Source organism: Cyanistes caeruleus, chromosome 1 (genome assembly GCF_971803275.1).
Source record: "Cyanistes caeruleus chromosome 1, bCyaCae1.hap1.1, whole genome shotgun sequence".
Taxonomy (NCBI): domain Eukaryota; kingdom Metazoa; phylum Chordata; class Aves; order Passeriformes; family Paridae; genus Cyanistes; species Cyanistes caeruleus.
The window spans coordinates 5,279,328-5,293,809 of NC_141701.1; the positions used below are offsets into that span (position 1 = coordinate 5,279,328).

The window sequence follows — 14,482 nt, forward strand, 5'->3', positions numbered from 1 at the left end:
CCAAAGTTGGTATTTTGTGAAGCCAGTTCAATGGGCTTTGCAGAGCCCTCATTCTCTTCTCTGAGGTACTGGATCCTACAATTCCTGGCACACAGCTGAGCTTTCTAGATTTTCTTGTATTTTTCAATTGGAATATGTGAACAGGAGCAGAATTGAGAACTGGCATTTTGCTTATTTTTTGGGAACTTCGGTCATTTCATCTAACAGGGTGACCTGGGATAACAAAGTCCCTCTCACATGACATTTTTTACCCATATGCTGTATCTTATTGAAGAGATGCAAGGTGTGATTTGGAGCCTGAGAGACCAAATGGGGAGTGATATTCTGGCCTTGGGCAGGAAAGTGTCCAAGAGCAGGAGCACAATCTGCTTCTCTGGGTTTGCTGTACTGAATTCACTGCCCTGGCTGCAGCTAAACCTGAACTGCCTGAGTGCAGATATAAATACAGTGAGACCAGAGATGGGTATTGGATAGAGCATCTTCAAGGTTTCCAGAAGTTTTTGACTTTAAATACATCACCAGTGGTGATTTGAAATTTAAATGATGACTTGCAGTCATGTAGAAAATTACAACATTGTTCAAGACAAATAATTTCTTCCAGTGGTCAGTCGTGGAAATACCTGAGCCCTGTTGGAAATCTAAAATTAAATGTAGGTTGAATAAAACAGCATTCACATGCTGTGATAATTTTTCAAGCTTTTGAGGCATTTAAATTTTAATTTTATGTAGCAAATTATACTCATTTGCTGCTTAGAATTTGTAGCTGAACACCTACTGAAGCTTTTTCTTATTCTGTTGACTTTTATATTGTCTTGACTAGACTTTCTGACTATGGTTTTTGTTCTTCTCAGCAGTTTTATATTTTCATTTTGATCATAGATCCATTGGCAGTGGGATGCCTTTTCCAGTGTGTGTTTTCTCCCTGACACGAAGTGATTCTGATCAGTACTTATGTTTGAACACTTACTGTTGCAGGAAATACAAAAGATTAAGGGATAATACAAAATTATGGAAAAGAGGAAAATAATAATTTAAGTTGTAGCAGCAAATGTTTTCTCATGTATTTCACTTAAGCGTGCAGAAGGTATTTAATAAGTCATAATTACTGGTTTTATTATTATTGGATGAACTAGAAAAAGTTTCAATTGAAGTTAGTCATATACCTGATTCTAAAAGAATTTTAGTTTACCTACCAAAAGTGTTAAATGTGTTTTTTTCAGATTTTGCTTTGCAGATTGTGTTAAATTCTAGACCTGGATATTTCAGGAGAACTAAGCAGATTTAGCAACTGAATGAAGTGCTCATGCTGTTGACACAGTTCTGTGCTTTCTTGCAGTGTGAATACACTTTATGAATGGCTCACTGCAAGAGGCTTGTGAAAGCTCATTCATGGAGGGTAATTGTCTAATAAAATCTGCAGCAAAAATGCAGTTGTTTAAAATGACATTAAATTTTATTGTCATGTATTAAAGTATGAAACATATGCTCCTGACAGCTTGAGCCAAAGTTTTTTCTTCATCTATCATTAGTGTCAGTAGATGTAGTTTCAATACTCAGGAACTTTAAGACCATTTTGGTTTGGATGTGAATGCTCCATCAGAAATGTCAATGGAATGTGTTGTCACAGCATCATTCAGAGTCTTTTAGGTTGGAGTGGACCTTTTAAGGTCAGATAGTGCCATGCCCCTACTCAAGCAGGGTCACCTAGCAGAGGTTGAATCTGCTGCAGTGCTGTACAGAATGTAGTGGTTGCTAAAATTTCTCAGAGGGAAGGATTTTGACCAAATACTTCCTGTGCTTTCCTTTCCCTTCCTTTTTTTTTTTTTTTAAATAAAAGATTCTGAGGTTTTACCTGCACCTGAGACAAGTTGTTATATTGACTGTAAGGAGCACAGTAACTTCACAAAGAACAGAATCCCAGTATTAAATGTACTGTTTCTCTGAAGGACTGAGTTTCCTAAGACATGATTCCTTTTAAGCTGCTGTTTCTCTCTGCTCCCAAGTCTTTGAAGAGCACTTTTAGAAGTCCAGGCATTTATCTCTGCCTCTGATGGGACTCAGTCCAGGATGATGAAAGGGGTAGGAAGGGTCCCCACAGAGCAGCTGATGAGGGACTTGTGTAGATGCTGGAAGTCCTCCCTGAAATTACAATGATCAAGGAAATGTGGTGTCCAGGAAAAACTGGCCCTTCTGGGGTCCAGCCTGATGACTTCTGACCCTTACTTTTTCAGATCTGTTGCTTTTAGAAAGGGATTTTTTTTTGATGGTTTTTAATTTTTTTTTCTTTCCAAGATAAAAACAGTTCCAATATAACATTCAGTTTCTTTCACCTCTCCCTTATCCCTTTTAAAGGTGGTTTTGTTGACATTGTTGATTGGATATGAAATCTCCTTTTGCCTAGATCCAGAAAATCTGGAGATACTTTCCCTTCTATCATTCTCCTCCTTTTTTGGGTTTTCTCTTCCCTAGCAAAGACACCTCACTGGTTTGAAGTATTTTAAGGGGGAATTTTCATCATTATCAGATCTTAAAATCAAAGTTCTATTTCTGTTTATTGGCAAGCTTCTTGCAATTCCCTTTAATCCAGATGTGACCCATGTCAGAGATTGGTGCCTCACTCTTTTGCAGACTGTTATAGATATATATAGATATATAGATAGATGGATGAGACATATCTATGTATACATTCACAATTATATTTTCACACTGAAGTCTCTTGGGTTTTTTCTTGTGTATTCCTTACCTTTCCTATCCTTTATTTGAGGAATGTTGAAAGAATATTAGAAAACCAGAAGCTGCTTTTTTAGTTCAGAGTTTTTGTTAAGTGTCATATAGTAATTAAAAAATAATTAGAGTTGCATAACTATAAGGTGAATATTTTAAGTGTAAGTAAATTTGTCACTTTAAAATGATGGCAGTGCTTGTGGTGGATGTCTGATCTCTTAGATGAAAAATTATTAGTGTTTTAACTTTTTTTAAAATTCCGAGAGATATCTCAGTATCTCAGTACTGTTAAAAAAAAATTTGGGTTTGGTTTAAGGTTTTTTTGTACCCTCTTTTCTGACAAAATATTTTACTTTGTTTCACTGAAGAAAAACTACAAATAGGTTGTGTCCATCTGTGCATGAAGACTGAACAGATGCTCATCAAGAGTGAAATACTTGGATCTTAAAGAAGTTAGCAGGTTTTCAAAATCACTTTATTTACAAGAACACATTCATGTGGCATCCAAATTACAGCTAGGCGTCACAGGCAGGATGCTTGAGGAAACACAAGCAGTGCAGATGTCTTTTTCTTTAGTGAAGGTGACATAATAACCTCCAAGTGTAGTGTTACAGAGTACCTGAGAGATTATTTGCTTTGCTTTATTTGGAGCATTTTGAGTATTTTAAGCTGGCTGCATAACATCAAAACATATACAGGAATAACAGAAATAAAAAATTAGACTAGATTTTAAAGAAAAAAAAATCTCCTTATTTGGGCATGGAGTACCATGGAATTGTTTAAATAGAAATGATAGAAATTGTAGGAATTACTCAGTGGATGTGAGATTTTATTCCTCACAGTAGAAGATTTAAGGCAGTGGAGTATTCTGGCTTGTTCTTCAGTTCAAATGATTGCAGATGGAATGAAAAGTAAAACTGAAGAACATAGAATATAAATTTTTGCCATCTCTTTGGTGTGGAAGATCAGTGCCAGTGCTTGGCCACCTTTAAAAATTTAATGTGTGCTGGGGTCTCAGTTCTTGCTCGGAAGAAGAACAGGTCCCACATTCCTGTTTCCCATACTGGAATTTGGTGAAAGTTTTAGCCTTGTTGCCTTCCCTACCTGCCAGGTCCAATTCAATACTGATTTAATCACAATCCTGCAAGCAGCAGGCCAGTAGGAATTTACTTCAGTAGAATTTGGTGCCTAAGGAACATACACCAAATCTGAGGAATGAGTTGTAATTTTCTATTAACCCTTTTTACTTCGATGAACTCCTTGAACAATTAGACTGAAACAAGTCTAGTTTTGATTTAGGCTCCCAAAAGTTCTGTCAGTACCTGGCAAGCCCATCAGTGATGCCTTACAGGTGCCTTTGGGTGTGTTGCATGCTTTATTTTAGCTCCATATTGACTATCACCACTACTGATTCCATGAGAAGTGTGCAATTACAATCCCTTGGTTGCAAATACATTGCATTAAAAACGTGCAATGAATTGAATATGCTTTTCTGAATCCACTGAAAACCATGCTGAGAGCTGATCACTTGGAAATTCATCAATTTTCAAGTCTGGTTCAAATCATGCAAATTAAACTTATTCACTGCTAAGTGTGGTGTGTAATATGTTTACACAGAAGTTACACTCTTGCACAGACATAATAACCTACAGGGGTTTAAAATAATTTAATGTAAATAATACATATTATGGCAATATTCTGCTGCTTGGCTGGGATTTTTTTTTCCTTAATAATTATCCTTCACTGTTACGCATGTATTTCATTGTTTTTTAAACATTTTTCCTTACTTCAGTTCAGAAATAAGTCTGTCAAGTTTACAAACCCAGTTGTTTTCTTAGAATTTAAAGCAAAACTAATTATTGTCAAAGGTCTTGAATAATGTACAAAACATGATAAAGAAATAAATTATATAACCTGAGGGAAACAAAACTTGACTTTCCAGAAGCAGCTTTAGAAAGCATTAATAACATAAACAAGATAAAGAAGCAGTTATATGCCCTTCCAACTCAGAATGTCTGTGGTCTGGAAATAAAGATTAAATATTTCTGAAAATAACGATGCAGATGGTCATATTTGGTGTTGATGAAGTGTACAATTTGTAATCTTTGTTGATACTGCGAAATGCAAGGAGCAGTAATTAGATTGGAGAACATGAAAAACTGATCTAAGGAAATAAATTTCTAAGTTTGTATAACATGTCCAGTCATTTCAGAGTTTACACACAGAGATTCTGGCCAGGGATGGAGAACACAATGCTGGGAATTCTTAGACTGGAAAGAAACTTGCCTTTTAAGGTCACAGTCTAATAATGTGGAAATGGAGAAAGAAAATATGAGTGAAAGAATTGAGAATATAGGAACCTGGGTTCCTGTGCCACAGGAAGATCAGTGAAATAGCAGAAAACATCAGTACAGAAGGGTTGATCTCACTGAGGGCTTAAAGTGCACAGCATCCTCCTCTGATAATGCTTGTTCCAAGAGAACCAAGAGGAGAATTCTGCCTGTAACCTCTCCAGTGCTCAGCAGGACAATTGTCCCCTCCCAGGTGCAAACTCCTTCCTTGGCACTGGGACCCTGGGCTTGGTCTCTGTGGTTTGTGCTCATCTTCCTCCTTAAGTCTGCATTCCTCACTGCGAGTCTGTCATCTCTGAGACCTTGGCCTGCTAAAGAAATAAACCATCCTTCTTGTCTATAACATAAAGGTTCAATTTTGCATGATGTGCCAGAAGAGTGATTATATTTGACAGTTTCAATATTTTGATTTCACACTGAGCCCCGTTTTGAATTGCATCTGTCAAGGTAAAGGAAAGGTTTGGTCCTACAGAGAGCATTGTCTGTGAGACAGGATAGTCTTTATTGTGCTACTCAGCAAATTTATGTATTTCTGTCCAGCTTTGTCCACAGCAGGCAAAGAATCAGATTCATTTTGGATATGATTAAAAAAAGAAAGACTTAATAAGGAATTAAAGAGTTAGGAGTCAGAAAAGGCCTGATAATGACAGAGAGTTGTATTACAGTTTTATGTCTTTTTTATTTATTTTTTTCCCTAGCTAGTGTAATGAAAGCACAAGTATTGAAAGTAAAAGTTATAGAAAGTAAATTTAAAAAATATCCAAATTAGCTGATTTTGTGTGATTTAATGATGGGGTATTAGTTCTCTTTTCTGCTTGTACTCAGCAGTAGTAATTAATTTAAAATAACTTGTTTTTGAACATAGTGGCATAAAGTTGGAACAGTGCTTTACCTGTTTTGGTAATTTTCTCGTTATTGCTATTTCTGGTTTACTGAGCTGGCTGTTGTCAGTATTTTTTGTGATCCTTAAGCCAGGTATTTGCTAGAGAGAGAACATGAGAATAAAAAAGTTTATAGTTCTGGTGGAGAATTGTCTGTTCATGAAGAGTGAATAGATGTCACATAATGAATGTACTATTTTGAGTTCATATAATGGTTTTATAAAGTCCTAGAGTAACAGAATGCTTTGATTTGGAGGGGACCTCAAAGATCATTTATTCCAACCCCCCTGCCGTGGGCAGGAGCCATGTAAGCAGTGCATATTAATCTGTTGCAAGATAATCAGAAATCTGAGAAAGTAATCAAGGAGGAATTTCCCCCCACCCCACCCCGAATCCAGCAGAAAATCATCCCTGAAATGCAATTTAGGAAGGAGTATGTTGCATCCCTATTCTTAGTGATTCAGGATGCTGCCAGAAGATAAATGATACTGAGCTTATCTGCACTAACGTCGACCTCAGATGGAAAGAGAATAAAACTTCTACTGTTGCAGCAAATTCTTCATCTATCTGAAGTTTAATGATGTTTCATCTAAGATATCCTGGTGTATTATGGTTGATTTTCCTTAAAATTCTCTGACCTAGCAGCCCCCTCCTTCTGTGGTAGAACTTAGCACTGGAGATTCCCAGTAGTACCCAATTCCCTGTTCATCAAGAACTCATTAAACAAAGTGATTTATTGATACAGAATGTTGTTACTGAGTGAACTGGCAGCCATAAACACTCTAGTAAATAAAAGTCTGAGGAAAATGCAGTTCTGGAATTGTTGTGATGATTGGGCTTTATTGTAAAAATTGTCTTTTGTGAAGTTCAGAGCTGACTTTGAGAGCTGTTTGCTGGTTCAGAGGGTTCCTGTATGAGTTCACTTGGGTTTGTGCCCTCTCTGTATTTTTCCCTGGGTGCTAAAGTTCCAGGTTCTGCAGGCTGTGTCCATCAGGTGTTGAGCTGGGATGTGTATTTTGTCTGTCTTGTGTCAATTCTGAGTGTATTTAGCAGCTATGTATAAACCCCAGAATTATAAAATTCCTCAGGGCTTCTTTTACAGCTTGTTGCCCTCTCTCTCACTCATTTCCTGGTTTAGCCTCTGTATTTTTCTCATCCCTTCACCTTGAGCTGCTCCCCATCTCAACTAAACATATATTGGAAGCAAAAGAAAATTTTCCTTTGTTTTCCCTCCCTCTCCCTTTTGGCAATATTTTGTTTAGACATTTGGGAGTAGCTGAAGGTTGGATATTTCCTTACAGAGAATTCATTTTGGTGAAATTAATTGAAAGAGCAGTAGGAAATGAATGTACCAGAAAACTTCTGTTTTTTGTGAGGGCAGAGATAATGAGCAGGAGATGATCCCAGAAATTCCTGTGTACATTTCTATTCCACTATATTAAACATGTTTTCTGAGCTAACTATGCCTTATGCAAGCAACCTTCAAGTACTGAATCTAAAAAAAAATCCAACCCAACTCTGCATAACTTCACTTGATAAATAGAAATGCTGTCCTCCTGCAGATAACATATTTATTCATCTAGACCAATCCCCTAAACGTTTTGTTCTGTGTTTTTCAGCCTCTTTAATAATTGGGAATATTTTATTTATTTTCCATTGAAGATTTTCTGCCATTACTTTCTAATTTTTTTTTACTGAGCAAAATCTGGACTTGGGACATTTTAGAGGGTGGACATTCTGGAATAACCTTCAGACTATTTTTTTCCCTTTTAGTCTTCCTAACTAGTTAGAAGACAGAACTAATAATTTTATCAACAAGATCACAGACTCACACCCACAGTCACGGACTGCAGAGCCTCTCTGAGCAGCCTGTTCCAGTGTCAGACCACCCTCACAATAATAAAGATTTATATTGTGTCCAGATGAAATTTCCCATATTTTGATTTGTGTCCATTGCCTCTTGTTCTGGCACTGGGCACCACTGAGAAGAGCCTGGGTCTGGCTTCTTTACTCCTTGCCCCCATCAAGAATTTATGGATAAGATCCTCCTGAGCCTTCTTTCCTCTGGGTTCTCTCTCAGCTTCTCCTTGTATGACAAATATTTGTATCCATTAATCATCTTTATGACCCTGGGCTGGACTTGTCTTTATTTCAAAACACTGCTTCATTTACTTTAAAGAGGAAATACAAAACACTGACTATTTTTGCCTTGTAGTTTCCTTTTACTTGTGGCCTTAGCTTAATTTTCAGTCAATTGTTGATTTGGGACACCAGATCAAGCCTCATTCCTTTCTTTTCACCTCTTCATCTTTTTCATTGATTGTGCTCAGTCTTCAAAGGATCACAGAATCCTGGAATGGTTTGGGTGGAAAGGGACCTTAAAGATCTTCCAGTTCCACCTCTTGCCATGGGCAGGGACCCTTCCCACCATCCCAAGCTTCTCCAAGCCCAATCCAGCCTGGCCTTGGACACTTCCAGGGATGGAGCATCCACAGCTTCTCTGGGCAAGCTCTGCCAGGGCCTTGACACCCAATTAAGAATTTCTTTCTAATATCTAATTTAAATCTCTCCTCTTTCAGCTTAAAACCATTTCAAAACCATTTCAAAAAGTTACCAATATTTGAGTTAGGTTTTTCATTTAGAAGAACAGCTTGACTTGAGGAAATATGAGATAATTCTGTGCTTTTCCTAGAAGTAATTACTGTGTAATTGTGTCACACTCTAAAGCTTATCCATGGAATTTCACAGGTTTTCTCCTCAGATACAGTATTTGTTTCAATTTTTTTTTTTCTGTTCTGACTGGTGTTTGATGAATCTTCTGCCAATGAAGAATGGAAATGGATATTTGACATCTCATAAAAAATGTTGTTTTCTGAGTTTCAGTTAGCAGTTTAATCAATTCAACTTTCCTGTTTTTTTTCCCAGTTATATAAATATTCTATGGAGCAGAACCATTTATGCCCATTGCATCAAGAAGAATATTTATTTGAAAATAAACTTGCTCTTTTCAATATTTCATTAAGATTTCCACCTACATAAATATACAATATTTTTACTACATATCATCTATTTTACTTAATATCATATTCAGTTAAAAAAAACAAAAACATGAAAAAAACCCCAAACTACAGCTTTTCATCAGGCATTATTAAACAAGTGTTATAAGTGCTTTATATCCCAGTATGTGCTAGAAGAATTTTGTTAACACATGGTGAAAAAGCTTCATTCATTCATAGAATTACACATTTATTATGGTTCATTAAGGTTGGAAAAGACCTCTAAGATTAGTGAGTCCAAATGTTAATTCAGCACTGCCAGATCCACCACTGAACCTTGTCCTTTAGCACCACATTTGCCTATCTTTTGAACACTTCAGGGATGGTGATGCTACCACTTCCCTGGCCATGCCTGTTCCAGTGCCTGACCACCCTTTCTGCTTTGTTTCTTCACCTTTTAACTAATTTATTTTGGCATAGATCCATAGTTGACTGTATTACTCTTCTCCAAGGATGTAACAACCAAATTCACTTCATTTAATTAAATACCTAATTTTTAAAGCATTTTGTAGTTTCTCCAAGGAAGTTATTAATTCATCTATTTGAAGGGAGATTTGTGAAAATGAGTGAAAAAACTGTTTTAATGTTCATGACTTTTTTCAGGTCGCATTACCCAAACTTAACAAATCTTAGCAGTAACGCTGAAACTGAAAATCAAATACAATTAGTGAGGAAAGTGGTATTTTTGTGCATAGCTTTAGCTAAAAATAGGAAAGACCCTCAGGATATGGTGGTAAATCTATTTTTAAAGGAGAGCATTGCTATTTAATGAAATGCTGAGTCCAGGGAATGCAGTCAAGGATAATCAGAGGCACTTATCACCTTTGACATGCTGTGGTATTTCTTCCAGCTTTGTTTCAGCCTGTGAGTTCTTACTTCAGTAATTGAATATTTTTTGTGCCCATTCTTAAGGAAAATATCAAAGCTTAAAAAAAAATCATCATAATAATTAAAAATTACATAAAAATTATTAATTTAAATTTAATTATAAAAAAAAATAAAAAAAGTGTAGCTGCAGGGGATGGGAGTATACTTGAAACCTCTGCTTTGAAATATTTAGATTCCTTAAATCAGACTTTAAAATCACAAGAGAGCAGGCTCAGTCCTTTATCTTTTGCAAGCCATGGAAACTCAGCTCAAAATCCCTAAATTTTGAAGGAAATTGTGTGAAGTGTGAAGGAATCACTTTACTGGTGTTCAGAGCACACTTTGTGATGGTCTTGTTAGGTTGTTTTTCAAGGTCCACAAAGAGCAGCTCTCTCCCTTTTGGCAGGGCATTCTGCCAAGTGTGGACCTGCTACAGCCAAAACCAGGAAATTCTCAAGGCAGTCTGAACCCCCATCACTGCCACTATTGCCACTATTTTTCTTCTCTGAGAAGTTTGAAGTGTGTTAAAGGAGCATTTGGGCTGTGATGAGACTGATCTGGTTTCCATCAGGAGTTGGAGAGGAATCCATTAGCAGATCCACGTGGAGAAGTTTCCTGATGTAGCAGGATCAACATTGTGACCTCTCTGTTCTGGTAATGAGCCATTCTGTACTTCCCTGAAATGCTGAAAATTACTGGTTTCTGCCTTAATGCACCTCAAATATACCATATTTATTCTCCTTCAGTACATCATTTGTAAAGAGTGGAAAGGACATGCACCAGAGTTTGTTTGCAGTTAGTAAGTTTGAATAAGTGTTCTCTCAACACCAGCAAAGTGGTTCACTGATGAGAACTGGATGGGTAAAATTCAGCAGAAGTTGACATAGAAGAACTGTAAAGAAATAGCTGTGGATCAGTGGCAGCACCTTCACTTTTGTCAGTAGTATTTTCCTCTTGGAAGTTCTTTGTAGAGCTTTATTTCTTTGCATCTGCTCCTTCTGACCTTGAGGGTGGGCAGCTTAAAGTTATTTTTAGATCTTTTGTGAGTATATTTATGTGACACTGACTTTTTTAAATTTGAAAAGCCAACTACCTTTTTATAGCATTGTTAAAGAGGCAGTGGTCATGGCTCAGTGGTTAAAATTGAATTCTATTTTGCACTTAAAAGCTGAGATTTATCCTTTTAAGCCTTGTGCTGGCTTAATGATTCAATGGAACTGTATGTTTGCTGGGAAGCAGCTTCTGGCTGTTTTGGTCTGGTTGTGTGGTTTTCTGCCTTAAAAAAACCCAAACAGGTATAGTTTGTACTGTGTATCATCTTTATGCTATATTTGTAGACAGTTTTGAAAACCACTGCATTTTCAGTATAAAACCCAGCCTCAACTTTACTAAAAGAGCCCAAGGTTTAAATCAGCAATTTAAACCAGATGAAATAAACCAGATGCCCTAACTACCTGCACATTAATCATTAAATTTTCAATAAGTTCACAATTTAAACTACCCAAAGACTGGTCTGTAAGGTACTGGTGGAGTGGCAGTTTCTCAGCAGCAATGACTTGCATTTTGTCTTTCTATTTTTTGGGTTTTTTTTTCCCTGATGGGATTGAGAGAAGCTTGTCTTGGAATCTCATAAAATACCTTGCTTCTTCTGCACACATTATTTGATCAAAGTCTAGGATCTGCAGGTATTTTTCTGTTAATGAAAACTGCCTGGGAAACAATCCTTTACAGCAACTACGTCAGTTCTCTTTGTGCAGTTGGCTTTTGACGCATTTTTGAGTTGTTAAAATAAATATAGATGGAGTTTTTATTTTTTTTCTCTTTCAGTGATTGCCCCATGTATGTTTTCTAACAGGGATGTTTTTCCTTCTGCTTGTCACCAAATGCTTCAACTTCTCCTTCTCAGTTAATTAATGCCCTCAAAATATATGGGTATCTGCTGGAGGAGATTAATCTACCTGTGTCATTCTTAGCATGACATTGCAGCTGCATATATTTTCCTTGCTGTCTCTTCCAGAATATTTCTTTGCTTGTGTTCTGAGAGCTTTGACAAAAATATGTACAGGGGGTTTGAATTTGTGGGTGTTGACTTTGAAGCTGTTGGGCTTTGATGGTCTCACTTGATCTTTGATGTTTGATCTTTCCTTGGTTTCCTCTATTCAAATGAAAACAACAAAAGTCTCAGAACACCCAGTCTTGAGGAAGGTCTCAGTGTTCATAGGGAGAGGTGGTGCAGACCTCAGTCAAGCTGCATTTAGCAGCCCCAGCCAAGGAGGAAAATTGTAAAATTGTCCTCCTCATCTTTGGTGGTGCCCATGAGCACTTCTGCCATGGATGCCCTACTGCAGCCTCTACTGCTCTTCAGTAATTCCAGGGAAATCTCAGTCTCTCCATGAAGCTTCCACAGAACTTCCCAAGAACACCTTGCAAGCCTTTTCTTGGCAACACAATTACGTTAACAGAAGTGTATCATCTCTCTGCATCCTTGAGATACCTGGAATTCTTCCCATCCACAGTATTATTCCCAACATGCCTGTTGAGGCTGACATGCTGAATTAAGGCAGATCTGTGTCACAGGTGGGTGCAGTGGGCACATCCTTTCTCAGAAGTGAGAAAGAGACAAAGCACTCTGCCAGTAAGAAATCCCATTGTTTAAGGAGCTGGAGAACAGGAAGATGCAGTTCCTTGTGCCTCAGGGCCTCTGAGGCTTGACATGGCTTTGGAAAAGCTGCCACCAGTTCTTTGACCTTGTGATGGAGCTCCTGCAGGGATCTTCAGCTTCACAAGGAGATTGTCCTTCTCCCTTGTCTGCCTTGGGGGCAGTTGTTGAAACACAGCAGGAATGGTGGAATCCCAGGTTTTCCAGGAACCATCCTCTTGGTCTCCTTCCCCCAGGTTAATGAGTATTTCAGCACTAGTGAAGACAGCACCCATGGACTTTGCTGGTGAGAACAACTGCTTTGCCTGCCAGTTTTTCCTCCATCCTTCTCAGGAAAAAGCTTGAAAGCTGGTTGGAAACACTACTCAGTGTCTTCCTCATAAGGTTGCCTCTCAACTTGAGAAGAACAGAGTTTTACAGTGGCTGTTTTGTGTGCAACAAAGAGGAAAAAAAAAGTACAGAGACTTTTTCTGAATTTCAGAAAACTGTGGTTCAAGTTAATTATTGTGATTGTGGTTGAAATAAAATTATATCCCTTCATGGAGAAAACTGATTTGTATTTATTTGTCTTCTGGGGCATGGTGAGGGAAGGGCTGGTGTGCTTTTCATATTTTGCATGTTCTTGTGTAAATAGAATCAGTTTCTCATAGGTGAGGAGCCTTGTCTGTACCAGGATCTGTAGCTGAATTCTCTGTAACTCTAAGACTGCATATGGAGGTCTCTGCCCCAGTGGATATGGGCATCTCAGGTTAAGTGAAGGGGTGTTTTGTCATTACTTCAAACAGGTACAATGATTTCCAGAGATGATTCTGCAGCTGTTTCACTTACTGGAGGTAATTTGAGCCATGCTTTTTGTTTGATGATGAGTCATGGCCAGCATCTGCAAAAAGGAGCCTTTCATCTCCAGCCCTTACCCTGTTAAGGATTTTCTCTGGTTGGGAGACAGGGTCTGTGATCCATGAAAGTGCTTTGGAGCTCTGGGCTCCATTGTGTCCCAGGTCCTGGCAGGTACTCAGAGTGTAAAGTGAAGCCCAAAGCATCCTGATGTGCTTGAGCCATTTCTGGATTCCAAACAAAAGAGGTAACACTGAAAATAATGTCCTTTACTTAATTTTTAGCACTGAACACACCTGGAATTTCATGTGTGTGGCATTCCAACCAAAGCTTGGATTCTGCTGTGGGTGCTTTACAGCTCTCATTCACTGGCTGTGATTAATGATGGATGCTTTACCTCAGTTCCAGCTCTTATTGCAAATACCTTAGGAAGAATTCATTGAAGCTGTACTAATTATATTCATATTATAATAAGTGAGTTTCCAGCAGCTGCTTGATCTTTTGATTTATGAAAATGCCCTGAAGTTCAGGATGGAAGTGCATGGTCTGGGAGCTTCTCTGCACTTAACTGAGTGGTGAATTTACCTCAAATCAGCCAGACAGGCACTGACAGCAGGAAAAGATGCAACTCCTCTCTTAATGGTGGTGGAGAGGCCAGAGATTTAACACCCAGCTTGATGGAGTTGATGAAAAACTCTGTAAGACCTGCAATATTGAGCTGATTTTTTCCCTCTATTTTTATTTTTCTTATTTATTTATTTATTTATTTATTTATTTCAGTTTGAACATTGAGAGAAGCTGGAGAGGGCCAGGGAATTACAATGTCATTTTTTGGGTCATTTTCCAGCAACATGTGGATGTGTCAGACCTTGAGTGAGGTGTTGGTCGAGGTATTTGAGGTATTGGCGTTGGTTATAGGGCTAAGAAGGTGACTTAAATCAGAGGTGAGTGTAAGCAGAACATAAACACTGAAGTGGACGTGGGCTTCTTAAAGAACTTCCAATTTCTGGTAAATAAATTTCCATATTTATAAATACTAAAAACAGATTACCTACTGGGGTGCAGGAGTATGATATGGGGGGTCATTATAGCCTGGGCCATGTATAATCT

At 37.8% G+C, this 14,482-nt stretch overlaps 1 protein-coding gene across 13 annotated transcripts in view; it reads left to right on the forward strand.

The window, feature by feature from the left end:
- The window catches only part of TRAPPC9 (trafficking protein particle complex subunit 9), a 448,540-nt gene that overhangs the window by 178,945 nt on the left and 255,113 nt on the right, over positions 1-14,482 (forward strand). The gene's annotated exons all lie outside the window — the stretch shown is intronic.